At 39.7% G+C, this 27,735-nt stretch overlaps 1 protein-coding gene and 1 non-coding gene across 5 annotated transcripts in view; both read left to right on the top strand.

Moving 5' to 3' along the window:
- MACROD2 (mono-ADP ribosylhydrolase 2) overlaps positions 1–27,735 on the top strand; it is a 2,013,670-nt gene that overhangs the window by 1,256,213 nt on the left and 729,722 nt on the right. The window lies entirely within an intron of this gene.
- LOC114237248 (U1 spliceosomal RNA) lies at positions 855–1,018 on the top strand. Its single transcript, XR_003622944.1, has one exon. It is a non-coding gene; the product is annotated as a U1 spliceosomal RNA (small nuclear RNA).

Below are 27,735 nucleotides of genomic sequence, written 5' to 3'. Positions count from 1 at the left end.
AAGTGAGCTAAGGCAGTTCTAAGGACTTCATAAAGCAGTGTTGCCTCATGACTGGTACGAAGCAGGAGGCATGAGGAAAGGTGGTTATCATCTCAGGAATTCACGTGGATGGGGAAGCACGCGACAGTTGATACTGTATCTTTGTTTGGAAACAGGTAAGACTGGAACACAGCCATCAGGATAATTTGTAGTAGGCTGAGAGTCCAGTTGCAAATAAAAGGTTCACTTTTTTGATGAAAGAGTCCATTCTGACTGAGTCTGCATTTTGAACCCATCACAGTTAGATGCCAGTAGATTGATGGTCAGCTGCACTGTGGCTGTGTGTCCTTCATATCCGCAGACACACAGAACCAGTCTTGGGACATAACAGACCCTGTGCTTTTGCAAAAGTGATTTTGGTCTTTCCTCTAGTCCCTAATCTAGATGCAGTGTTGTTGTCGTGTGTGTTCTGTTTCTCACTTCACTTCTGCTTCTCTTTCCCACTCATGTTGAACTGATGTAGGGGGTATGTCAACAACGGGACAGTTATTTCTTGTCCTTTGGTATGAAGGACCCATATATTCTAACTCTTCCCACACTTCTCTGAAGTTTTGACTCAAGCAAGAATGAGTGGGATCCATTTGTTCATTCATTCATACATTCATTCAATATTGAACACTTACCATGTATTAGGTGCTGTCCTATGTGCTGAGATAAAGTGATGAGCAAAGCAGACATAATTCCTGGCTTCAGTGAGCTCATTCTGTCCTGAGAAAGATGAACAGTAATCAAATAATCCAAGAACTAAAAATGTTTCATTGCAAATTGAAATTTGTATAAACTTTGATTACTTTTTGATTATAAAAGTAAAAGCCATACTTACCTGGCAGGGGAGATACCACGATCACGAAGGTGGTTTTCCCAGGGCGAGGCTTATCCATTGCACTCCGGATGTGCTGACCCCTGCGATTTCCCCGAATGTGGGAAACTCGACTGCATAATTTGTGGTAGTGGGGGACTGCGGTCATGCTTTCCCCTGATAAAAAGATTAAAAAAAAAAAAAAGTAAAAGCCTCATTATAAAGAATTTAGAAATAAAGTAGCACAGATGGTTCCTGACTTACGATGGTTTGACTTATGATTTGGGGCTTTATAGTGGTGTGAAAGCTGTATGCATTCAGTAGAAACTGTGCCTTGAATTTTGATCTTTTCCTGGGCTAGCGACATGTGGTGTGATCCCCTCTTCTGATGCTGGGCAGCTCCCAGTCAGCCAGGCAATCACGAGGGTGAACAGCCCATACACTTAGAACCATTCTGGATCCAAACAACCATTCTGTTTTTCACTTTCAGTACAGTACTCAATACATTATGTGAGATAGTCAACAGTATTATAAAATAGGCTGTGTATTAGATGATTTTGCCCAACTGTTGGCTAATGTAAGCATTATAAGCATGCTTAAGTTAGGCTGAGCTAAGTTGTGATGTTTGGTTGTTTAGGTGTAGTAGATGCATTTTTTGACTTACAATATTTTCAAATTCTGATGGGTTTATCAGGACATTACTCCATCATAAGTTGAGGAAGATCTGTAATCATTTTTAAATTTTTTTAATTTTTAATTATTTTTTTGGCTGTGTTGGGTCTTCGCTGCTGCACACAGGCTTTCTCTAGTTGCAGCAAGCAGGGGCTACTCTTCGTTGCGGTGTGCGGGCTTCTCATCGGTGGCTTCTCTTGTTGCGGAGCACAGGCTCTAGGTGCGTGGGCTCAGTAGTTGTGTCTCACGGGCTCTAGAGCGCAGGCTCAGTAGTTGTGGTGCGTGGGCTTAGTTGCTCCGCAGCATGTGGGATCTTCCCGGACCAGTGATTGAACCTGTGTCCCCTGCGTTGGCAGGTGGATTCTTAACCGCTGAGCCACCAGGGAAGTCCCTGTAATCACTTTTAATGATGTAGTAGCACTGAAGTATTTTATCAAAGTTCATTAGTTTCATAAAACTAATTCAGATTTTTATGACTTTGAAATCTTGCCAACCTTGCCTCATTCATTCAACAAATACTGGTGGCATCTCTTCTATGCCAGGTGCTGTGTGGTGCAATAAAAGGTGAAGTGCAAAGTCCTTGCCCTCGAGGCTGGTGAGTTGTGCTTGTGTCCTAGATTTAAGTATCAAGAAAAAATGTATTATCCTAATGATGACCCTAAAATTTGTCAGGATTCTTGCACTGGATTAAGTGAGATTAAATGAGATAAAACCCATAAAGCTCTTAGTGCAGGGTCTCACACATAGTAAGTGCTCGATAGATGTTATTGCACTTTTCATTATCATCTTCATAAATACCATCATCATTATTAATTATTGCTTGTAAATAGAATTATTTCTAAACTGCTCCAATATAAGAATGTTCTCAGGAAATTCAAATGAATAATTCCCAGCAAGAGCGTTACTACGCTTTACTTTTTCTCATCGATTTCTCACTACCTTGTTCACGTTACTAAATTTGAAAAATGCCACTGTGTTGTGTTCTTAGAGATTGATTTGCATTGTTGATTGATGTGTAATAATCGGACAATGAATTGCGCTTTGGCTCTGAAATGTGTATTCTTTGAAATCAGGCTAAAGCCCTAACCTCCCAGTCTGAGGAATGGCTGAAAATCCATTTTAACAGTCGTGGCATCTACAGACAGGAGCCAGGCTCAGCAGCCGAGCTTTCTTGTCAATCCCAGGTGTTTCTCCGAGATGCTTCTCCAAAGGTCATATGGGTAATTGTAAAGGAGGCAATGACGGTTCAAAATGCCATGGCCTTTCTGTTCATATGTGTCTCCAAGGACTATTTAGAGGTTTTCTTCACTCTGCAGGAAGACTCAAATGTAAGCCATTATCTACAAAGAAGAAAATATATTTTAAAGTCTTTTATAGCTCTTGCCTTTAAGGAAGGAAGCTTCCACTGAGGACTTATTGCAGGTTTTAGGCAAAAAACTTAAACTCCTTTCATTAGCATTGAAGAAATGGAACCCAGTCTAAGCACAGATACTGCCTTTTTTTATTTAATTTTTTTAAAATGCACTGCAAGTAGAGAGAAATGTAATGTAGCCAGAATTCCAGGAGAAAGCAGGGCACACTAGGCAACCATTTTACATTTAGGAAACATTTGCAAAACCCTGGGGCATACATAAAGCAAGGCCTGACGTGAGGACTCTTACAGTGAAAGCATTTTGGAGTAAAATCATCAGGTTTAACTTGGCTCAGTTGTATGACTAACGAAGACCAATGAAATAACATGTGCTAAATGTTAAAATTCTATTGTGAAAGAAGCCCAGCCACCCTCATTTCTTTAGAAGGAAGTTGGAAAAGGAAGAGCTGGTTGGATTGGAAGGGGCTGGGATCAGAGAAATGATCAGTGTTCACAGAACACTACTCCCTCCCCCAAGAGTTGATAGCACATTTTCATATCACTGCTATGGCGCTGGAGGGAGCCGTAAGGGAGGTAACGAGGTAACGGACCTCGATGTGATGCCTGGGGGTCAGGTGTGCAGTGACCACTGGACTATTATTTCAGTAGCTCTTTAAGGACACCTGTTGTATACAGCATAGGAACCTCCATCTAATTTAAACCTTTTATCACAAATTACTACAATAATATCTATTCCCATTTATTAAGCACCTACTATGGCCAGACACATTTCCTATTTGTCTCTAACATTTACTAAGCTCTGAAAGAAAGGTGTTGTTTACTTCATTTTACAACAAGGAACTTGAGACTTGGAGAAGTTAAGCAAAGCGCCCAAAGACAAGGGGCTACTCAAAAGCTAGGCTGGCCTCAGGGATCCTGATGAGGTCTTTTTACACGTCATTCTTGCTATTGAATCCCACTCACTTTTGCTATCTGTCAAGATGACAAACAGCCAGCTGTCCCCCTCAAGTCAGGACATATCCAGCCCTGAAGTTGGCTTAGGTGTGCCTTTTAGTGTTCCTAGAAGGAGGAGTCCTCTTCCTTTATCCTTTCCTTGTGACTGGTCCCTAGTCTGTTGCAGTTCCCTTCTGGGTGCCATGTGAGGGCCAAAATCTTTATCCTTCAAAACTCTATAACCCAGAACATAATATATACGTTGTTAGGCATCCCAAAGGCAGGGTTAGTTTTATAACTGTAACATCACTGCAGTATTTCAAAATAGCTTGCTATCACTGGGACCCTGAGACCTTTTACTCTGTCATACATATGCATTTGTCACCATTCCCAGGCTTTTATTGGTACAGTTTATTTATTATTTTTCTCCCCAGGTGTACTTATTAAATACCATCCTGTTTATTTCTGCCTGTTCTCTCAGTTTGTAACTATAGAGTGACCTTGACAAATTAGAAAAGTGAGCAGAAACCCCACTGCTTCAGAGATGCCCATAATCTGGGATTTCTGCTCACTTTTCTGATTTGTCAATCAAATTCTGCATTTTAACAAAATTGAAATTAAAGTTTGAGAGACACTGGCCCAGATTATAGGAACATATTTAACAGATATTCAGCCTTTCTTCCTGCCCAGCAGAACTCTCTTCACCCATCTGCCACGTTGCTCAAGGATAAACTTCATTAGCCCACCTCCCATCAGGGAGATCTCATTTGTGTCATTGGCAAATGGATTGTGGGTGGCAAATGGGTCCAGTTCTTCCCAATGAGACATCAGAGAAATAGACTGGGGACCTCAGGGAAAGGATTTCTTCCTTTTTATAATTAGTCACATAGGACAAAACAGTTGCTTTTCTACCACTAGATATTATGGTGTCTTCTTATGGTGCCAGGAACTATGGCAGTCCTCTTGCAACTATTATGGGATGGATGTCAAGGACAAACCTAACTGGCTGAAGATGGCAGATAGACACTATAGAAAGTCAAAGCCACCTCATCTCAGGACTCCTTGCTTTTTGAGTAAACACATTTTTCTTGATGTTTAAGTTAGCTGTCTTGGGATGTTACTTGCAGCCAGAAGCATTCCCACTGATACCAATTATGTTCTTTTCTTGGTAATAAATGTGTTACAAGAGAGAGCATCAGCATGTTTGCTAAAGGCAAGATGAATTATACCAATCACTCAGTCCACTGAAAGACTATTAGTTTGATCAGATAAGAAACTTACAAACCAGACTCTAGGGTTCTTTTGATTCTTCAGCAAATTTCTGTCTTCTATTACTTCTTCTCCTGCACACCTTTTTCTCCCTGTTCTCACATACTATTTTTTTCTATGTAATATCTTGAAATATGTACATGCTTTAATATTTTTGAGAATTATGTTTGACTCCCCCTGAAAATCCACCATAGAGAGTAGGTGCGAGAACAAAGAGAGTAAAGTTCAGAAGATAGTTTAGGAGTTGAGAGCAGAAAGGCCCAATAAATTGGTGTGCAATTACTTCTTAGTTTTCACTTAGCCTCTTGATCATTTTATGATGAGACTTACTTATCTTCCTTGTTTTTCAATGTTGGTCATTTTTAGACATAATTAGCATTTAGTAGAAGTTTTCAAATAACTAGTAACGTTATTTCTTACAAAGCAAAAATGATTAATGTGATTTTTAGTTTATTTTTTATATCACTTAGATGATGTTCTGTTAATAAAAGCTGATGTATGATTTCTGGGAAGATTTGTAACCCTGCACCCCCCACAGCCAATCTCTGATCCTGTATTGATTAACGGCCTAACCTTAAATTTGGAATAATTTTAAGTCTACTTCTCTGGTTATAATGGGAATTGTCAAGGGTGAGATTTTTTTTTCAGCCACTGGGAAAAACAAAGAATGAGTTCAATAAGTTAAACTCTTTTTATAGATCAGTAAAGCCAACTAGGTCCTTCTGTTGGAGAAATACATATGAAAAAGAATGATAAAAATTATTTTAGGAGAGTGATTTCATCAAGATGGTAACATAGTTTGTTCCCAACTTCAGTCTCCCTCACAAGAAGACCAACTAGCAACTATCTATAGACAAGAGACCACTGTGAAAATCCTAGAACCCAGAGATGATGCTGAAGCACCCGCTCTGGACCACAGAGATGGAAAAGGACTGCATTAAATGGGTAAGAGGAGTGGCTACACTCTGACTGCATAGCCCTTCCTCCAGGCTGGAACAGTACCATACAGAGCCACCCTCACCCCTGAGCCTAAGATTTCTCCAGTGGGAAAAAGAGCGCTCAAGGTGGACATCCAGCTCCCACAGCATTGTGGTATGTTTCCTGAGAAGCTCAATCAGATCTCACCTCTTGGGGATGACGGGGGAAATCTGTAGGGATCAACCTCTGGAGATCAGATAGAGCCTAGAGATGGAAAAGGGGAATAGGCTTACAGCAACCAGTGCTCAGATCTTAGTGGACTTGCAGTACTGATCAAACAGAGATCCCAGCCAGTGGTTCTGAACATCTACAAAGCCAGGCTGGTGGCCCCATCTGGCCAGGGAACTTGGTTGGCAGTTCTGTGTAATTTGGGTCCCCAGACAACAAGCTATACCAGCGATGGAGTCTGTTCTACAGCCTCTCCTGGGCAGAGAATCAAATTTGCAGCACTGTTCAAAGCTGAGTGTAGCTTTCAGTCCAACCAGACCAGGAAGCCTGATCAGAGAACCTGGGAAGCTGTGGACCCCATCATACAGTGCTGCTTGGGCAGGGAGCTAAGCCAGCAGCTCTGCCAACTGTTGAGAATAGCCTCTGGCCTCATATAACCAAGTAGCCTGAAGAGTGACCCTGGGCAGGCTGGATCCCTGCTTACAGTACCACCCAGCTGTGGAGTCCTACCTATATCCCTGCCTCACAGCAGAGCCCAACCTAAGGCTCTGCCCAATTGCTGAACACAGCCTGCAGCCTTGTCCAGCCAACAAACGCAGTCAGTGACCCCACCCAATTATGGAGCATAGTCTGTGCCCCCACCCAACAAGGGGACCTGAACAGCAAGTCTGCCTGACCACAGAGCACAGTGTTTAGTCCACCCAACTGTGGGTTACACCTAGGGGCCTCTCCCAACCAGAGAGCTCAGCCAGCGACCTTACCCAACAGAAGAGCACAGCCAGTGGTCTACCTGATTGCGAAGCTCAGGCTACGGTCCGACCTACACCGGGGCACAGCCTGCAGACCCACTGAAACATGGAGGACAGCTAGTGACACCATTAGGTCAGGAGAGATTGCAGAGCCCAGGCTGTAGCCCTGCCCAATCTCAGAGTACAACCATTGGAATCACTCTTTTAGGGAACACAGCTTGCCACCTCACCTGACCACAAGTGATTGCAGAGCCCAGAGAGTGGCCCCACCTGAATGCAGAGCACAGCCAGCATCCCTGCCCAATCAGGGAGCCCACCCAGCAGTCCCACTTGACTGTGCCCATAGAACAGGCCCATTCTACTATGGAGCCCAGCCAGCGGCAACCTCCTGACCTCAGAATACAGGCGGTGCTCTTGCCAACTAGAGACCCCAATAGCAAGCCCTGCTTGCCCACAGACACTACCAGCTGAATTGTCCAGTACCTCAATCTTAACAGACTGGTAAAGGTCTCTGGATGCCAAAGTGAGCCTGGAAGAGGAGATCACTTATTCAAACGCACAGTTTCCACTGCAAGGAATTAAGGATCACAAAAATCAGGTAAACATGACACAACCAAAGGAAACTAATAAAGTTCCAATAACTGACTCTAAAGAAGAGATCTATGAACTGACAGAGGTTTCAGAATAATCCTCTTAAAGAAGGTCAGTGAACTACAAGAACATACAGACAAGTAAAAGAAATCAGGAGAATGGTACATGAACAAAATGAGAAATTCAATGAAGAAATAGAAACCATCACAAAACCGACCAAACAAACAGAAATCCTACATCTGAAAAAGGCAATGATTGAACTGAAGAATTCAATAGAGAGCTTCAGGAGCAGACTTGACCAAGCAGAAGAAAGAATCAATGAACTAGAAGATAGGTCATTTAAATTATTCAGTTAGTGAAACAAAAAGAAAAAAAAGAAAAAAGAGTGAATAAAGCCTACAGGACTTTTGGGACATCATCAACTCATAGAAACCAAGAACGGAATGGTGGTTACCGGGGTGGAGTGGGAGTGGGTGGGTGAAGGTGATCAAAGAGCACAAACTTCCAGTTATAAGATACATAAGTTCTGTGGATGTAATGTACAGTGTGGTGATTATAGTTAATAATATTGTACAGTATATGAAAATTGCTAAGGTAGTAAATTTTAAAAGTTCTCACCATGCAGACACACACATACACACACACACACACAAAGTGTCACTATGTGATTTTTTGGACTAACTAACCTTATTGTGCTAACCGGTTCACAATATACACAATGTATCAAATCATTATGTTGGATGCCTTAAGCTTACGTTATATGTCAATCATATCTCAATACAGCTGAAAGAAAAGATTACTTTATTACTTTGTTTAATTTATCTGTATACAACCTAGTGATTTTTTAATATTTTATCACAGACAATTCCAAGTATATACAAAAGTAGAAATAACAGAATAATAAACTCCCATGTATCCATCACATAACTTCAACAGTTATCATCTCACGGCCTAAATGATTACATCTGTACCCTCTCCCATGTTTTCTCAACCCGTAGATTACATTAAAACAATTTTCAATATGCCATTTGATCTGTAAATATCTCCATATGTATTTCTAGCAGATAGGATACTTTAAAAACATAACCATAATACTTTTATCATATTACAAAAATTAATATTAACTTAATTTTCCTTGATATAATCCAATAGTCATTGTTTAATTTTTTCTAATCGTTTTGTACCTTTTTTTTTACATTGTTTAACTCAGTCTCTCTATGTCTATGTCTCTGTCTCTGTTGTTCATTGCTATTTACTTATTGAACAAACTGGGTTGTTTGTCCTGCAGAGTTCCTTCTATCTAGATTTTCTACCTAGATTTAGGGATTGCATATCTAGTTCCTCCATCTAGATTTAGATGATTACATCCCAGTTGTGTTATTTAATATGTTTCCTTGTTCATTGTATTTTCCTTAACTTGGTAGTTTTATAGCTAGAGGATTGATCAGACTATTTTAGATTAAAATAAAAAAAATTTTTTTCAGAGAAAACCTCAGAGGCAAAGGTGTATTCTGTAAGGAGAATATATGAAGTCCATTTTTCTGTCTTTTTAAGATGTTTGCAGTCTTTGATGATGTTACCTTTCCCCCTTTGTATTTTGACATCCAAGGTGAAATTTTATCTTTGGCTAAATAACCTGATTAGGTATCATCAGAGTTTTGGATCCTTCATTTTGCTGAGAAAATGTTGCTGGTTTGCTTATGAAATTTATCTGTAGTTAGCCTAATAGTTTTTCTGACTGAATGAAACCCAGAAGTGAGTTGTTTTAACTCTCTGGAGTATTGATATGGCTGTATGTATCAATTTGTAGATAGTGGCTAGAAAGTGGGTTAACAATAAGTCAGACAGAGAAAGACAAATAGTATACAATATCACTTATATATGGAATCTAAAAAATACATAAAACTAGTGAAAATAAGAAAAAAGAAGCAATCCACCACTGGCTGTGTGACCTTGGGAAGCCCCATGACTTCCGTGCCATTCATCATTTGTAAAATGGGTCTAACAGTGTGTTCTTTCTATCTATCTATCTATCTATCTATCTATCTATCTATCTATCTATCTATCTACCTATCTACCTCACAAAGACTGTTGCTCAATAAATGACAGCTATTATGTTCATATTTTAAATTGTGATTTATTTTGATAATGATTAAATAATAATACAGTGTGGTCTGTCATATTTTATTGTTGATGGTATAGATTTTCCTGTATACGTGTGGCTGGGAGAACATTTATCTAATCAGAAATTTTGGTTCATTTCTTTTATTTTTATGACTAATGTTAAGAAAATAGTTTAAAACATTTAAATAGATAAAAGAAAGACTGCATGTTCTTTCAGTGTCATACTGGGGTATTATGTAATAGGCCCACCCAAAGATAATCTCTTTTTCTGTGGGTATATATTGGGTTGGCCAAAAAGTTCGTTCGGCCTTGAGTAAAAGTAAGAGACATTTTTCATTTTCACAAAGAACTGTATTGAATAACATATTCATTAACCGAACAAACTTTTTGGCCAACCTAATACTTTCCTGGGTTTATTTTGTTTGTTTCTTTGAATATTTTACATATTTTAAAGGTAAATAATAGCTTGTAGAAAATTGAGGGTGGTACAAATGATTCTTGCCCCATAAAAGTGCAAGTGAAGTTTATCTGGTAGAAATGATAATCTTCAAAGTTTATTGTTTAATTGTTAGCACAATAGCCAGTTTTCCATCTATCCTAGCAATCTAATTTCACAATTTTTTCAGTGCCAATATATACTCAGGCTCTCAAATTATCTTTGAGAATTTACTACCAGCTTTACTACCATGCTGTTTCCCTCATTAATGAGCTAAATAAATCTTTGACCCACGTTCACTTTATATTTGTATGAAAGCAATGTGTTTAACTTTTTGAAAATTATACCTCGATACTACGTTTCCAACTTCAATGGTGAACTTTACTGGCCAGTTTGATATTAATTATGGATTCTAATTACACTGATGACATTTCTCTAGTACTTATTATCTTACCTCATTAACCCATCAGCAGCTGGAACCTATATTGTTTTCAGTTATTTAGCCAAAGAACTAAACACCCTTATTCATATCAAATAACCTTAAAGGTGATATCACTGGATTTCAATAGAGGTCATACATTATGATGTTTTGAAGTTATGAATATACTCTGTTTAGAAAGGCAAGGATTTCCTTCATGAGAGTCAATTTTCTTTGACTATTTTTAAAGTGCTTTCAGGTGTAAGTTTCTATTTTTTGGAACATTTATTCATATATATGTGACAATTCTAAATGTTTCATAAGAAAGTATTCATAAATTCCTCTGCTGAATTATCCAAAGACTATTCTGTTATTTTCAGCCCAATTTCTATCCCATCTTTACCTCTTTCACCTGCATAAAGATGAAGGAGTCTTTCCTGCTTGGAAAAAATTTTCAGTTCAACTACCTTCTTAAATGTGGAAAGTGAAGGGAGTGGGGAAACCGATGGAGGCAAGGAATTCATGAGAGCTGAGGAAGGGGAGGAGGAGAATTTTCCCAAAGGTTTGTGAGGGTGGTATCAGGGGACCAGGCAGCAGGCACCCAGGCCCCTGACTCAAGAACATACCTTGACCCTGGGGTCAAACCATATTTATCAAATAATTTCGTGGTGATTCCATTCTATACCAAGTATCTCAAAGTACATTAGAAAAAGGTCCAACACATTCCTTATTTCTAATTGGGCCATTTCACAGTTTTGCCAAGTGCAATTAATAAGCAAGTCAAGTCTAACTGGGGGTGAGGAGGAGTGTAGCAAGTCAACAAAGGGATAAAGATAGGATATGTTTATACATCAGGTGGAGATGAGGGTTATGAAGATATAAAGCAGGCTGAGTAGACTGGAGAGAGAAGGGGGTGCTATTTTACAGAGGGAAATGAAGTAAGCCTGCTGTTAAGGAAATAGTGCATTCCATTCTAGAAACGTAGGTAAAGTTCTTTAGATTGAGTAGACCAAAACGAGGAGACATAACATTGAATAAAAGTTTCTTATTGCTGGATCCCTATGGCCCAGTGAATCTGCATCCTTCAGAAGCTGGTCCTGATATTAGACATTTTTTAATAGAATTATAGAATGCAGAAATATTTTTGAGGGTGAACATGGCTTGGAGATGCACATTAGAGAGGAGAGAATTACAGTGAGCCCTCCCTAAAAGCATTTTCTATTTAGCAAAAGAGAAGTTATATGACATTTCCCTAGTCAAGGTTTGTAACAGTTCCATGGAATTCTCCGGGAACTTGTTTGCTCATCAGGGAAATGAAATGTGAAGCAACTCTCCTTTATCAGTTTGAGCTCCTTTGTCAAGGGACGATTATTTTCCCGTAAATTCAGTTTAAAGGGAAGGAAACATAACTCACTTTCAAGGTCATCAAAAAGGATAAGAAAAGTTAGATCCTATAAATCAAAGTTTAATATGCCAAACTAACTGGCAGTAAGAAAGAGAGAGAGAGAGAGCTATTTTCTCAATAAATATTGTATAGATGTGCTTTGTCAATTAACTTCTTTTTTTTGTCTGTGAACAAAATGTAAATGTCATGGATAAATGATGGCTTTAATGATGTATTCCAGCATTGTGCTCCATGTTACCATGGCTTCTTAACAAAGATGTTAAATCATTAGGGGTCATATTTCATGATAATTAACTGCAAATCTGGTAATATTACCACTTTTCATTTGGCATGAAATGATGAGGGAGAACCACAAGGTTTATTGGAGGTACATGGCAAAGGACAGAGTGACTTAATGTATGTATATAAATCTTATAAAACTACCTTTTGGACAGCATTTTATGATGGACATAAGTTCCCATTTACTCTCCACTAATGATTGACAGTGAGGGCTGCAGTAGAAGCAGAAAGCTGAGCTTGGACATCACCCAGGAGAATAGAAGGGGCTTTTGTTTTTTTTTTCCTCCTCTTATTCACTCTCTCTTGCAACAGGTAAACAGTTCCTCTTCTTGCCTAAGTTTTGAACAATTAAAACATACTCTTATTAATTCTGTCTTATCAAATATGCTTTATTATAAAATATGCAGTGCTGCTTTTATAGTTAAGGAGCTATTAGCATTTGCCATTTTAAACTACTGTTCTGTCTGTATTTCTTTGAACTCTGAAATGTCCAGCAAGCTCTTTCAAGATTCATTTTAGGGAAATGAAAGATAAGGAACATTTTGTGTTGTAAATATTTTCACCCCAACTTGCTCTGTTTCAATAGAGAGACAGTGGTTTGGGGTAGAAAGGACACTTTTTGTGGAGTTTGATGACCTGGTTTGATTTTTCTCTTTTGCTTATTAATTTTTATCATGATCACTGTATTAATCAAAACGTTTTCTGTTGCAAGTGACTGTAATCCAATGCAAAGTAGTTTAAGAAAAAAGGACTGTGTAGGCTTATGTAAGAATGAGTTGTCCCAACAGGGCCACCTGTACCAATCTTACCATGTCTCAACTTTGCTTTTCTCAGTGCAGCTTAATTTTTAGGCAAGCTGTCTCTACATGGTGGGCAGAATGGCAGCTCCAGACTCTTTGATCTTGATAGCTGGAGATCCTAGAAGGCAGCAGAGACTGTTTCTGATACTTTTGACTAAAGGCCAAGAGAAGACTCTGATTGGTCCTGCTCAGGCCAGCTGCCCATTTTCAAAACTAATCCCTGAAGGTAGGAAAAGAGAACCTTGTGCTTTGATGGGCCAGGCCTGAGTCTGCACCTGCCTACCCCAGAGACCAATCACATGGTCTAAAGAGAATGAATATGAAATGGAAGAAGAGTAGTTTCTTGAAAAAGTAGATGTTGAGTAGTCAAGCCATGGATCTACCACTTGACCTCACCCATTTGTCATTCTTTTCCACTGACTTTGAAAAATTAGACCCACCTTTAGGCTCTATCAGGTACTATGCCAGTAGTGATTTAAAGTTTTTTTTTGTTTTGTTTTGTTTTTAAAGAACATAGCTTCTAGGAATTTTAATTCTAGAGGGAAATAATTATATAAGAAAACACATGTAATAGAGTCGGATAAAGTAGTCAGTCAATGATCTCCCAAGTGAAGGCTCTTTTATGTTTGCTTGTTAGAATCAGGGAAGCCTTCAAAGAAGCAGCGTAGAGCAGTGTTTGACTTCCACTCATTGAAAAGAGTGTGGAAGGAGCTGTGAGAACATGTTCACACAAGAGCTGGAGGGGTCCCCACTTCAATAGGGACAATCATAAAGAACAAGGGAAGTAGAGGGAGTTGGAGCCGAACAGGAAATCGGAGGTAGATCTTGAAAAGCTCTTTACTATGTTGATCAAACGGGGTTTTGTCGTTTTTTCTTTCTGTCATATTGGGGTATTGATCTGAAGAATAATATATACCAAGTGTGTACACTAAAAAGTTCACTCCTGTGGATACATGGAAGATTGTGTGAAAGATTTTGAAACTAGAGGCAAGGTATGTAACCTGACAACAATAACAAGAACGCAGCTTCCCAGGGCTATTATGAGGATGAGATGAAATAATGCAAATATGAAAGGGTTTTGTAAACTTTAAAAGAGGGCAAGGTGTTATTTTAAAATATATGTAACGTGTTTTTAAATAATCTCTGTGGTTGCTTTTGATTCCATGAGGCTATCATTTTCTACCCACAAGAAGTACCCGTGGGACAGAATAAATTAAACCGGAAGTTTTTACTGTCTACCTGAAATAAGCATTGTTTACCTTGGAATGTCAGTCTTTACAAGCCTCATTTTCAATGTTCTGGTTTTTCTTCCATTATGCAGGGTGTTATGGGGAGAGGGGTGAGTAAAGGCCAGTTGAGTTTCTTATAAAATTGCACACTGCAGACTTGGGCAAGAATGGTTTTGTTTAAAGCTGATTCATTAGGATTTCATAAGTGACGCTATTGTATAGGTAAAATAGCTGTTTAGTGAGTTTCTTTATGAGACACTCAGGATTATGGATCCATAATTTGCATTCGTTGCAAACATTGTAACAACTTCCTTTGAGCCATTAAAATGAACGTATTGAAAGGCTGTTAAGGACGCCTCAAAACAGTGAAATCACAACAGGTTCATTTATTGGAGAAAGTACCAGCAAGATACAAGCCAGCGTTACAGATCCAGGTCTCTTCTGCTTCGTTGTCACATTTAACTTTTTCCAGCCTTGCTGTGCAGATGAGGAGACTGTGATTTGAGTAGGTTGGAGACTCTGAAATCATATTGCAATACACCCATCCAGCCAGCCATCCATTCATCCACTCACTCATTTTAATTCCTAGGTGCTGGAGCAGATGCTAAAGAAAATAATATGCTATGCCTACAGAGTGTAACTGGAGAGACAGATACATAAGATACATTTGCAATAAAATGAACAAGAGAAATGATAGGCTAAGTGCAGATTATTTTGGATGCTGCTGGGAAGACATGGCGGTAGGATGAGGAGGCAATTGCTGAGAAGGAAAGAAAAAGAAAGGACATTCCATGCGGCCAAATTAATAAGTGAGCATTGAATTGCAAATTAAGTTGTGAATTCAGCTCCCTGGGAGTCACTAATGCTGGCAAATTCTATCAGGTAGCCATCTCCAGGATTTCTGATTTAAGGCAAACGAAGCTAAATGTTTGCTCCATAGTGTCCAACACGAAAAACCCATGTAAACCCAAGAGACATGAGAGATGAAAAATAACAAGATGTTCCCAAAGATGGCATAACGGAATATCACCTGGTTGACCTTTGCTGTTGTCCTATGAGGGGTAAAGATATTATTCCTCATATGCCTAAATCACCTAGCACAACCCTGGCACAGAGTAGACCTCCAATAAACCACTGATGTTTTTCACTGATGGAATAGTGGCTTGGCACACAGTACTCAAAACTGGCAAAAAATAATTATTAATTGCACACCCAATAAAATAATAATAATTGTATTCTCTTCCATCTCCTAACTCAATTTTACCCTGGGCCTATAAGACCTTAACAATATATATTCATTTAAGCAAATCAAAAAGAAATTCAAATTTACTGTAAAAAAAAGTGTCAGACTCTGTTTTACATGTACACAGGAAATAAAATATTATTATTAGTTTAAAGGCAATCATAACAGTTTCATGACCAAGAAAGGGAGGACATAGCACACCTGTTATACAACAAAAGTTAATTTCTAATTTTTTGTGTTTATAAAATATAAATCACCTTTATTTCAAAAAATAATCACATAGTGGAACATCTGTGAATTAAACAGTATCAGTTGTATTACTACTACTAACAAATTCAGTATGATTCAAATAAAGCTACTTTTGTGTAATAAATAGCAAAGAGCATCACAGGAAGGTAAAAATAAATTCCCTGTGATCCCTGGATAAAGTACCTGGTCCCCTGAAACTAAACAGCTTTTCTCTTGATTTTTCTGCATATTTTAATTGGTACACTTCAGGTGAAAAATCCCAACTCTTATCTTCTCAAATTGTATGGCCTTAAACAAGCTAATTAATTTCTCTAATCTGTCAAATTGGGATGATATTAATACCCACCTCATCTAATTTTGAGAATAAAATGAGATATTATATAAAAGGCACAGCATCTGACCCCATGTGGAGAGGGTACTTAATAAATATTTGTCGCACTTATCCTCTCCTTTGCTTCATCATTCACATTAGCTTTTGCAATGTCTTTTGATTAATAAACAAAGTCAACCTTTTATCCTCGTGATTTGGAGTATGTGGCAATTCAAATGCAAAATAAAAGGAATGTGGCTCAGAGTCAAAACTCTGGCTGTAATTCCTTAAGAAAATAACTCTTTTATGACCTTAGGCAAATCATTTAACCCCAGTGCCCTTAGCTATATAATTAGTTATAGTTATAAAACACTATATCATTACTATGAAGTATATTACATAGAATAACTGATATAATGAGTGTTACTTAAAAATTTTATGCATGCCTTATATCAGTTTACATTGTTTCACTGTTTTTTTCTCTTGATTGAATGCTTTGATCCAACTGTATTTTGGTTTTTAGTTCCTATTTTTTACATTTCAGTGGGGTATTTTTCCCTTTTTTATGGATTTTAATTTTATAGGATCTTTAGTGACAGGATTGGAAGGGAACTTACATATTGTCTAATGGGCTGAGGATGCAGATGCCACCATTTTCTGCTCCCATAGTATGGTGGACATCAGTTGACTGTCTTCAGGGACTAGAGACTCACTGATTCCTGAGGCCGTGTGTTCCTGTTTTCAAGAAGTACTGCTATGAAATCCTTCCTCATATTCAACCAAGCTCTGGCATCTTTCTCAGCTATTTCTTGCTAAAATTTTACTGTTAAGGGTTACGTAGAATAAGTTGGTACTCTCACATGGAAGCCCTTCAGATATCTGAAAATGGGTAACATACATATCCCTAGTCCTTATTCATTCCTCGTATGCAATGCTTTAGGTGTTTTAGAAGCATGTTTTTATCCACAGATTTATAATTAGTACACTGCCACGTCTCAGAATGAATTAAGTTTTATAACATGTTGCCTTTCTTATCACTGTATATACCTTTTGAAGAAAAAGTATTTCTACAGGGACCTTGCGTCCCATAATATGCCAGCACTTTGGACACCTCCACTGAATTTGGAAAAATCCTAAAATCAAAAACAACTAACAACAACAAAAAATGCTGAACAGGTCAAAGCTTGCTTGGTCATGCCCAAGGTGGAAAAAGATCATCCTTATTGTGTCTGAAGCACATGAAATAGATATAACTCCTTCCTATTCAATGAGTATGATCATGTCTAGGGTGGAGCCAGGAGAACAGGGACCAAGTTCCTAAAGGACATCTGTTGGCCCCAGGAAAAGAGGCAAACCTCCGATGCAAAGATGGCAACCTGGAGGCCAAACTTGGCCACAGATAGACATATTGTGTGGCTGACATAATGTTTAAAAAAAAAAAAAAGAAAAAAATGTTGCTTTTAAAAATCAGGAGATTCTATATAAAATCTAGATTTCCAGCTTCTCTTGAGAAGGCAACACAGGGCCGACATTCCCACTAGTCAAGAGGCGGATAATAAAGCTGATGGGAGGGGACATCTCCAGGTGGCCATGGTGCCCACCTGTCCTCATGTGTAGTGTACGAGGCACAATGCTTCCATTTTTACTGTCTGCTTGATTCTCGTGGGCATTTGATACCCAGTTATTTGGTGTCTCCAGGCCGTGCCTGCCTTTATTCTTCCTGCCACATCCTTCCCTCTTCTAAACTACCCCCCACCACCCCGCCCCGTTCTCTTTAATGCTTTATTCCTCCCAACACAGCACACACGTGCAGACTTTCTCAGGTGTAATTCTTCAGGCAACACAGGGCTGCTTTGATGCTCAGATCTCCTCTCACAGATGCTGAGGTTTCTCACTGCCCCCTTTGCACCTCCGGTCTCATGCTTTTCCAGCACGTTTTCCCATCACGTTGCTGGACCAAAGGTATTCTCATGTGGGACACACTCATTTCTAACAGTGCTCACGCTGGGCTGCGGTGAGGGTGCAGCTGTGTGCACTGGCTGAAACCTCTGCGCCTGCCTTCCCTTCACATGTGGAATCTGACACTCTTGGTCTTTAATCACAAAAAACCAGAAGCCATTTAAACGGTCTGCCTAGCCAGTAAACACATGAAAAAACACTTAAACTCTCATTAGTAGTCAGGGAAATGCAAATGAAAACAACAAGAAGTTCCCCAGCCATCGGGCTGCTTATTACTCTTTATAACTTTTGAATGTCTAATCCATTTCAACACAACAAAATTTGGTAAAAGAAAATAAGAATCTTTCAGGCCTTTCCTTTCTTCCTGAGTGCACAGTCTGTTGAGATGGGTATGAGAAGGGGGATGTGTTGATAGGGACTTTGAAAAACAGGTGCTGGACCTGGTACCCAAAGATTAGATGGAAGGAAGTTTTTCTTTATAGAAGTGTTTCTTTAATAAGTGACAAAACAATGATAGAATGAGGCAGTCACAATTTTGCAACCCTAATAACTTAAAGGATCTGGGCAACACTCATCCATGACTGCCAACATCACATACACACACACACACACACACACACACACACACACACACACACACACACACAAAATCCCCTAGACCTTATGTGACTCTTCCACATTATTACTTATTATTACTTACAGAGTAGTTTAGCCACCCCCATTCCCCTAAAAATAAATGAACCTAAACTGAGTCAGTCCTCTAGATATAACTACCCATTTACGGGAAATACAGAGAAAAGAGGAACATGTTAAATTACACAGTGGGGCTAACGAAATTCATACTGGAAAATCACAGACCAAATGACCCAGCTTTTTCAACATATAAATTAGAGGAGGGAGGGAGGGAGAGAGAGAATGAGAGAGAGATAGAAAGAGAGGGGAGTGGGGTGGGAGAGAGAGAGAGAGAATCTATAGAAAATGAGACTTAAAAGACATCCCATCTGAATCAAATATAACAAAATATCATTAGTTCATTCTGCTTGATACTATAAAGATATTGCATAGAATTATTCCCCACACTTCTCTATTTGTTTGGTTTTCATAATTGTAATTACATTATGTTTCTTATAATCAAGAGCCAATAAGCATAAAAGACCTACCAACCACTTCCAATCAAAATTCAAATTTGGATATCATGTCATATACACATAAAATGTTTAAAAATATAAATTTTATGGTACAGTTTGAAATTTGAACCCTAACAAGGCATTTAATGATCATGAGGAATTATTGTTAATTATTTAAAGGTGTAGTAATAGTGCTCTACTTATGCCCCTCCCATACCCTTAAAAAAAGAGTCTTTTTCATTTACAAACATGTATTTGGGATATATATCAGTGAGATAATATAATATCTGACATTTGGTTCAAAAAATACAGGCAAGAGGGAAAGGGGTAGAAGCGTAAATGAAATTTTGATTTTGTATATATTGGGAATATTCCACGTTAAAAGTTGAAAAACCAACAAACGGAAGAGCAGATGCTGGATGGCCACGCCCCCTGACACAATCAGAGTAGGGGCAGTCCATAAGAATTCACCGGACTCACCACTGAACGCGGCCCCGAGGGACCCTCACACATGGGACATTTGGAGGGTGGGATCCTGGCCTAACAACACTGTAAGTACCCAACCTGGAAAGGAATGTGGTTGTTTCTGATCCCAAAGAAGAAAATCTCATTTATCTCCTTCTGCAGCGTTATCAGAAAATGCTATGCAGCACGTAAATGGCAACTCCATAAGTGGATGTTAATGAAATTTTAATGAATTCGAGGTGCTGCCATAGTATACCCCTGCAGAGCTCAGTTAAAAAAAACAAAAGTGCTGCTTTTGTGCTGAAAGCTTACAGATGGAAACAGCAGCTCTCAGACCAGAATGAAGGTAGCCTCAGTTGGGGGTGAAGATTTTTCTCAGCCTTGTAAAATTCTGACCTTGATTTTCCAGGACTCCTGGAGGCCCTGGGAGCCCCATGGTCAGACTTCCTGGGGTTTCAAGGGCTGGACACCTTACACAGGAGGAGGGATTCATGAATTCTGCTCTCATCCTTGCTGCCTCTGGATATTGAGGGCTCCCTATCAATATCCAGGGATATTGGATATTTAATTGTTTATTGCAGATTGTTTCTTTTTGCCCTTCTAAGTAGTCTGTAAATTCTATCCCAGAGGGGGCCTGGGAGAGTTATTGCCTGTTGATACACTCACCCAATTAAATGCTGAGTGTTCTTCGCATATGGACTTTGGCTCTGGGCCCAGAAGACCTGAGTCAATTTCAGAATCCAGTTGTTACAGTGGGTTTGTATTTTTAGAGAAGAAAAAGGTGTGCATCCTAAGATCTAAAAGCTGCCTGCATTTACATTCCAACTTTCTTTGTAATTAAGCAGACCACAAAGATCAATACAGAATTTACTAGCATAGAGGAGCATACTGGAATGATTTGGTGAAATAATTTTGCTGCACTGACAAAGCGAGGGCAGGGGAGGTGTTCACCAAACCATCTTTAACTGGCTGGATGTTTGTCATTTATTTTAGATTCCATTCTCTCTCTCTCCACTTCCCACCCCAGACCAACCTTGGACCACAACCCTTCCATAATGTTAACGATGCCCCATGGCCTTGGAATGCACTTTCCACAAGAGAACAATTTCCCACTTTTACAATGCTAGAACAATCACGTGCATCGTTAGACACCCCTACATGACTTTGACTTTGTCAGAAGAGAGTAGTAATTCTCCATTGACAGCTCCCAGTGACTGAAAGTATAATCAGAGCCAATGCATTATTAATGGCTCTTCTTTTTAATGACTCAATCACAGTGTGAGATACTGTTCAAACACTTTATTTTACATAATTTTTCCTCTTGGAAAAGTCTGCCCACAAATTAAGGAAATACCATAGCTGAATAAAACCAGAAATATTGTGTTGGATATTCTCCAAACAAATTGTCCTTCAAAGAGATTGCCAAAGTAAGCTCTGATCACTTTTTCCTGACAGGTGGGGATCAGGTAAATGATAAACTTGGATCTGGTTATCTGAGAGCACAGATTGAGAGCTGGGCTTTGGAATCTGAGAGCCTTGATACATCTGGCAGATGTGATCTTGAGCAAGTCTTGAAAAAGCTCTAAGTCTCGGTTTCTTCCCCTGTGAAATGAAGCTAATGATGCCCTTGACACAGGCATTGTGTGAGGATTAAATGAAATAATGTATGGGAAGCGGGTTGTTGACTTCTTATTCTGGTTCCAAGCCCCCAGAGAGAAGACAAGGGCGAGGAGAGGAATCTTAACAGCTGGTCACCCATACTGCTCTGAGCTCTTTGACAGGGTACCAGGACAGGGACGATTTGCCTTCTTTGTTTCTTTCCAACAAGTGAAACAAGCCAAAATATAACTACGACTCTTGGCTAATTTATTAGATCCTGTCGGGATCCCACCCATATCCTCTTGGCCCACCAGCTTCACCTCCAAATCTCAGCAGCTGCATCTCTTTGTCTGAGGGCTTTTCCTGCAAACTCTGCCCATGCACACTGCAGGTTGGACATGCCAGGGAATTAGAAGGCCCTGGGAGCAACCTACAACCAGTAAATGATGGAGGTGGCACATAAACAACCCAAGACCCAAACCCTGCAGGTGGGATAACTCTGAGGCCTGTCCTACCCCATCTCCCAGAGTTCTCCAGTGGGATCCAACCTCAGTTGCCCATCATGATAACTTACTGGTTAAGGTGCCTCAGCAGCCTTCCCTCACTTCCCTGCTTCCTTACTGCTCTTGCCTGGGATCACTTTTCAAATAAACGATTTGCCCCAGAATCTCTATCTCAATATCTGCTTCTGGAGGGACCCAAACTAAGACATATTATTATCTAAGACTGGCTTTGACCAGCAACAACTGGTACTGAGCTTGTAAGCGTTTTTGGAAAATATAATCCAGCTGTAGTTAGTAGACCTAATTCATGTTTTTGCTACACATTTCAGATAGGCCATCAACTCTGGCAGAGAGGCTGATGGAGTTCTCTTAATGGAATGTTTTCCCCCATCTTTCAGGAGACTGTCTTACTTCTTCTCTTCTGAATGGTTGAACCTCCACCTGGGCCCTGGACTGTGCCCTCTTTTGCCTTCTCGGTGACTTCACTCCAAGAATCATTCACCTCCTTTATGAAAACATCAACGTCTTCCCTTATTACAAGGTCATTCCCTTTGGGATATAAACAAAAACAAAAATCAGAACCAAAAAAAAAAAAAACCCAGTGACCCCACAAAACCTTCCACCTCATTCCCTGTCTTTTTATTCTTTCACAACAAAACTAAAATCATTATCTCTACTATTATCTCTACTACTTCATCTCCCAGTCTCTCTTTGGCCTGCTCCAACCAAGATTTTGCCCTCATGATTCTGCTGGAACCATTTTGATTAAGTAGCCAGTGACTATAGCTCACAAAGGCCAGGGATCACGTTTCCATTCTCATCTTACTTGGTCTCCCAGCAGTTTGTACCATAGTTGACCACTTTCTCATCCAGGACATCACACTTTCTTTGTTTCCCTCCTGCCTCACTGGCTGGTCCTCCTTAGTCTCTTTTCCTGATTTTTTCTTCTCTTCTACCAGACCTCTGAATGTTGGAAAGCCTGCCTTTCCATCTACACCTATTTCCTTGGTCATCTCTCCCACTGCATAGCTTTAAATCCCATCTCTGATATGCGCATCCTGTCTAGACTTCTCCCCTGAGCTCCAGGACTTATGTATCAAACTGCCTGCTCAGAATCTCCACTTGGCTCTTTAATAGGTATCTCAAATTTAAAATGGCAAAAAAAGACACATATATATGGAATCTAAAAAAAAAAAAAAGGTTCTGATGAACCTAGGGGCAGGACAGGAATAAAGACACAGACGTAGAGAATGGACTTGAGGACACGGGGAATGGGAAGGGTAAGCTGTGACAGAGTGAGAGAGTGGCATGAACAGATATACACTACCAAATGTAAAATAGATAGCTAGTGGGAAGCAGCTGCATAGCACAGGGAGATCAGCTCAGTGCTTTGTGACCACCTGGAGGGGTGGGATAGGGAGGGTGGGAGGGAGATGCAAGAGGGAGGGGATATGGGGATATATGTATACGTATAGCTGATTCACTTTGTTATACAGCAGAAACTAACACACCATTGTAAAGCAATTATACTCCAATAAAGATGTTTTAAAAAATAAGTAAATAAAATGGCAAAAAAAAGAGAGAGATACTTCTCGATGTCCTCCTACCATTCCTTCTGCATCTTAGTAAATTGTTCCATTATTTATTCAGGTGTTTAATCCCAAAGCCTTAGTTCTTCTCTTTCCCTCCTACTTTACACCAACTACCTGAGTAAGTTCTTCTGTCTTTACCTTCAAAATTATCTCAAATTCAATCACGTGTCACCATCTCCACAGATTTCAGCTTTGTCTTTCCCCAACCAGTCTGACCTACTCAGGACTTTTTACCATTTCCCGTCTCCACTGAATACATGTTTGTTGATTGATCAACAGAGCAGATAAGCGATTTAAATTTTGAGTTGGTGTGTGAACTAAATGTTGAGGGAAGGCATTATCATTTCGTTTACAGCTATGTATTTGTGAGCAGTTCGTGCTCGACTATACACTGTATACAGTTCCTCCATCTCTTCTTTCTTCATATCAGTTCCCTTTGCTCGTGCTTCCTTTATCTTATTCTTATTTCCCCCCATTGACTTTCCTCTGACTTAGATCGTGCCATTATAAATTACCTTTTATTTTTTTCCAACCTTGCTAGCTTTTTATTATTTTTAATTTTAATTAATTAATTTATTTTGGATTGCATCCTCCTCTCACATTTTGTCATGCGGAAATCAGGTGCTTTTTCAAGGATTAGTCATTGAAAAGTTGACAGTGAGAGTTGTCCTCATCCCATACCTAAATCAGAGTCTTGTGAAAGAAGAAATTCTCTATTCCAGGCAGGATCGTAACATTAACAGAGCTTTTGATTTCTCACGTGTCTGGCATTGAACTAGACCCTTTAGTGGTATAATGATAATATCAAACACAGTAACTTCAACAAGGTATGGGTTATTTTTTTTTTTTTTTTCTCTCTCAGGCAAAAGAAGGCTACAAAGAGACAATTCAGGATTGGCATGGTAGCTCCATGATGCTATTGATATTTCAGCCTGCCATTTTCTTAATCTGCTATCCTTTGTACGTGGTTTCCACTCTCTAGTTTGCCTTGTGGTCTTAACATAGATGCCACAGCTCCAGCCATTATGCACAAATTCAGAGCAGGAAGAAGAGGGAAGATATATAAGTGATTTGCTAGCTGAATCACACCCACTTTTAGAGAACTTTCTTAAAAATACCCCAAAAACTTATTACCTACATCCCGCTGGACAGAATTTAGTTATATTGTAAACCTTACCTGTACAGGAAACTGGAAAATGTAGTTTTCAAGCTTAGGACACTGTCACCCCAATTAAGAGAGGAATCTATATAAAGAAGAATGGAGAAAAGATATTGGATAGCCTTACTATAATAATAATTATGATAATGAAGAATAAGTATTGAACACATTAAATGCCACGTAACCACCAAGCAGCCTCCAAAGGTGAGAGGAGGAATCCAGGAATTCCAGACACAGGTCAAGTTCATGTAGTTACATGGGAGTGATAAAGACTGTGACTGCTGCTTGTCTGTGACTAACATTTAATAGATTACCTTTTAAAAATGTGAATTTTAGTTGGGGTCGTGCCTGTGGGTTGTTGGGTACATTCTACATTCACTTTAAGGCTTTATTTTATGTATTAAAAGAGCATTTATGGAACTAACATGACGAAGAAGTACCTGGCTACCAGTTACTGAGTACCTCCTATATTCCAGGCATTTTACATTTTATATCTTTCATATATGACCTCACTTAAACCTTGCACAATCCTGCAATGTATTATTATCCTCATATTACTTATAAAGGAGCTGAGGTCCAGAGAAGTTAGGCAATTTCCCCCAGTTCACATAGCTATTAAATGGCAGGGATAAGAATTTGAACTCAAGTTTTTGACCCATTAATCTATATTCTGACCCCTAAACCCATCATACACCACCTACTGAAATAATCAGTGAGTCTATAGTTGTGATATTGCAAATAACTGAAAGTGATAAATTAAGAACCTAAAGCATATGTTGACCTGGGGTTGCTGTTTTTTTTGTTTTGTTTTGTTTTTTGTTTTTGTTTTTGTCTCTGTTTTCTAACACTGTTGCCTCTGAGGCTAGGGCAGGAAAATAATGTATAATAGTGTGTGTGTGTGTATGTGTGTGTGTAGACTGGTAAATCCATCCTAATTTATTTGCATCCTTTCTTCTGCTGTTTCTAACTCCCACTTTTGAAACTATCTCAAGAGTCATTATCTAAGGACACAGCTGCTCACAGAACAAAATACTCAGGGTCATTTAAAATCTCTTAGGCAGAGAGCATTTAAGTTTTCTTGTCTCTGGCTACCAGTAACAAATCTTCATTAAATCTTAAACACAGCATAAACAAAGCATGAACAGATTGTGAATGCTTCCTAATTCAACAATGAGAGATTACCACTTTGCAGATACTGTTAAATGTTGGAACAGATCGCAAGGAAGTAATTTTAAGGACCACAGTATTTTCATGTATTTGGCCTAAGTCAGATTTTCCTATAGGAATCGACATTGCCAAAAAAGGATGCATTTTAAGGCTGTCTGGACAAAGATTTATGCTTCTGCAGCTGTCTTCATTATCACCTATGCAAGTCAATCAATACTGTCTTAACCCAGTCACATCCCTACTGATGTTTTATGTATATTTCACACACCTACCTGTACGATAGACAGAAGGAAGTCATTGCAGAGGTAAGGCAAAGCACATGTATTAGGACTGAGTTTGAGATGCAGCCGTTTTATTGCTGAGCCCAGACCAAGACAGGTGTGGGAACGAACCTGGAGTCTGCTTCAGTGAGGGAGAAAACTCACCTAAAGAGAATCTAGTGCAAGGGTCAAGGCCACGTTCAACTGAAAAGAGAGGAAGGAAGCAGAGTCTAGTTTGTGTGTGTGTGTGTTACAGACCTTGGGTTATTTGAAGACAGCTGTTATGGCCTTTATAATATGATTCACTCACTCTTCGCATGGTCCATGATATCAATATCTCTCTTAAAATGTTGCCCCCCAAACTGAACATGATATATGGCTCAGCCAAAGCATGGTGACAATGGTGAAAACTATTGACTTTTTTTTTTTACTTAGAGAATTTAGCTTAAGTCTTGGCTTTGCATTACCTAAAGCCTTCGATATTTGTCATTCATAGTTAGCCCTTGCAAAGGAGCTCATCATTTCAAAACAGCGATTCCCAAACTTGGCCGTTCGCTGGAATCACCTGGGAAGTTTCAAAAATAGTGTTTACTGTATCCCACTGCCAGAGACAATGATTTAGTTGGTTTAGAATGTGGCCTAGGTTTGGGGATTTTTAAAAGATCCCCAGGTGATTCCAAAGCACAGCCAAGTTTGGGAACCACTGTTCTAACCCTTTCTGCCCAAAGTGTGGTCCATGCCATTGGCATCACTTGAGAGCTTATTAGAAATGCAGGTGCTTGGGCCACCTAGACCTTCTGAACTAGACTCTGCATTTTAACAAACCTGTTCCTGGTGCTTGAATTGACTTACTCTATCCTCTCAGCTATCTAGTCCCTAGAGAGGCCAGAGGATGGAGGCTGCTCTCGTGGAGGGAGGAAGTCATGCGCTGGTGAGCTTACCCTGCCTGTGGCAACACTAGGAGAAAGGAGAACGCATTCCACTTAAGAACAACTTTCGAGGTGGGAGACCTAGCAAGATGGTAGCCAGCTGAGTCACTCCTTCCATTGGGAGGGAGGGCATGTAGTTTCCCCAAAGTGGTTTCCTGGAAGCTTTTTCTGTTTTAGGGGCTAAGGTGAAAATGCAGGGAGAGGCTATGAGTCATGTCCCACCCTCCCCCCCCTTTCGCTTGACTAGGACAAGGGAACAGATATCTGGCGGGCCTGACAAAGGGTGCTGGTGAGAAGGCCGTGGAGGAGGAACTAGACTGGTGAAAAGGAGGCGTAAGACGGACAAGCGAGGCCTGAAGATAAGAGGTGCCCAGAATAAGAGGGGGCAGCTGCAAGAGCAGCCAGGGGTGGTCAACAACTCACATTGTCCCCAGATGATGTTTGCTCCCCAGGGTCTTCCTTTACTCAGGGACTTGGGGTCCCTGACTTTCAGAAAGGTCACCACAGTTATGTAAGCATCTCGTCATTGGGTGAAGGTTAGTGGGGGTAGTGGTTGGCTTCATTGGATCAGTGGCTGCAATTTTTTTCCATTCAGGAATCTTGAAATGATATCTCTCAAAGGAGCGATTTGTCTTTCAGGGACGTTAACAAAAGAGGGTCCAGGAGAGAGAGGGCCATAAGCAGCTCTTCAGCTTTCCACTGCCAACTGTTCTAGGACCTGGCCTTTTTCTCTTGCATCTGTCTTTCATCTTAACTTACAGATATGCTAAGTCGGTCTTAAACTCAAGAAGACAGAACAGTGCAAAAACATAAACAGCCACCAACATAAAACACAAACATAGCAAACAGAAGGAAACGCAATCTTAGCTCTTCTTTCGCCTGCCAAACCCACAGTCTGCTCATTGCCCTGTT

The sequence above is a fragment of the Balaenoptera acutorostrata genome, chromosome 15, assembly GCF_949987535.1.
Source record: "Balaenoptera acutorostrata chromosome 15, mBalAcu1.1, whole genome shotgun sequence".
Classification (NCBI taxonomy): domain Eukaryota; kingdom Metazoa; phylum Chordata; class Mammalia; order Artiodactyla; family Balaenopteridae; genus Balaenoptera; species Balaenoptera acutorostrata.
This window is presented reverse-complemented; position numbering and strand designations above follow the sequence as displayed.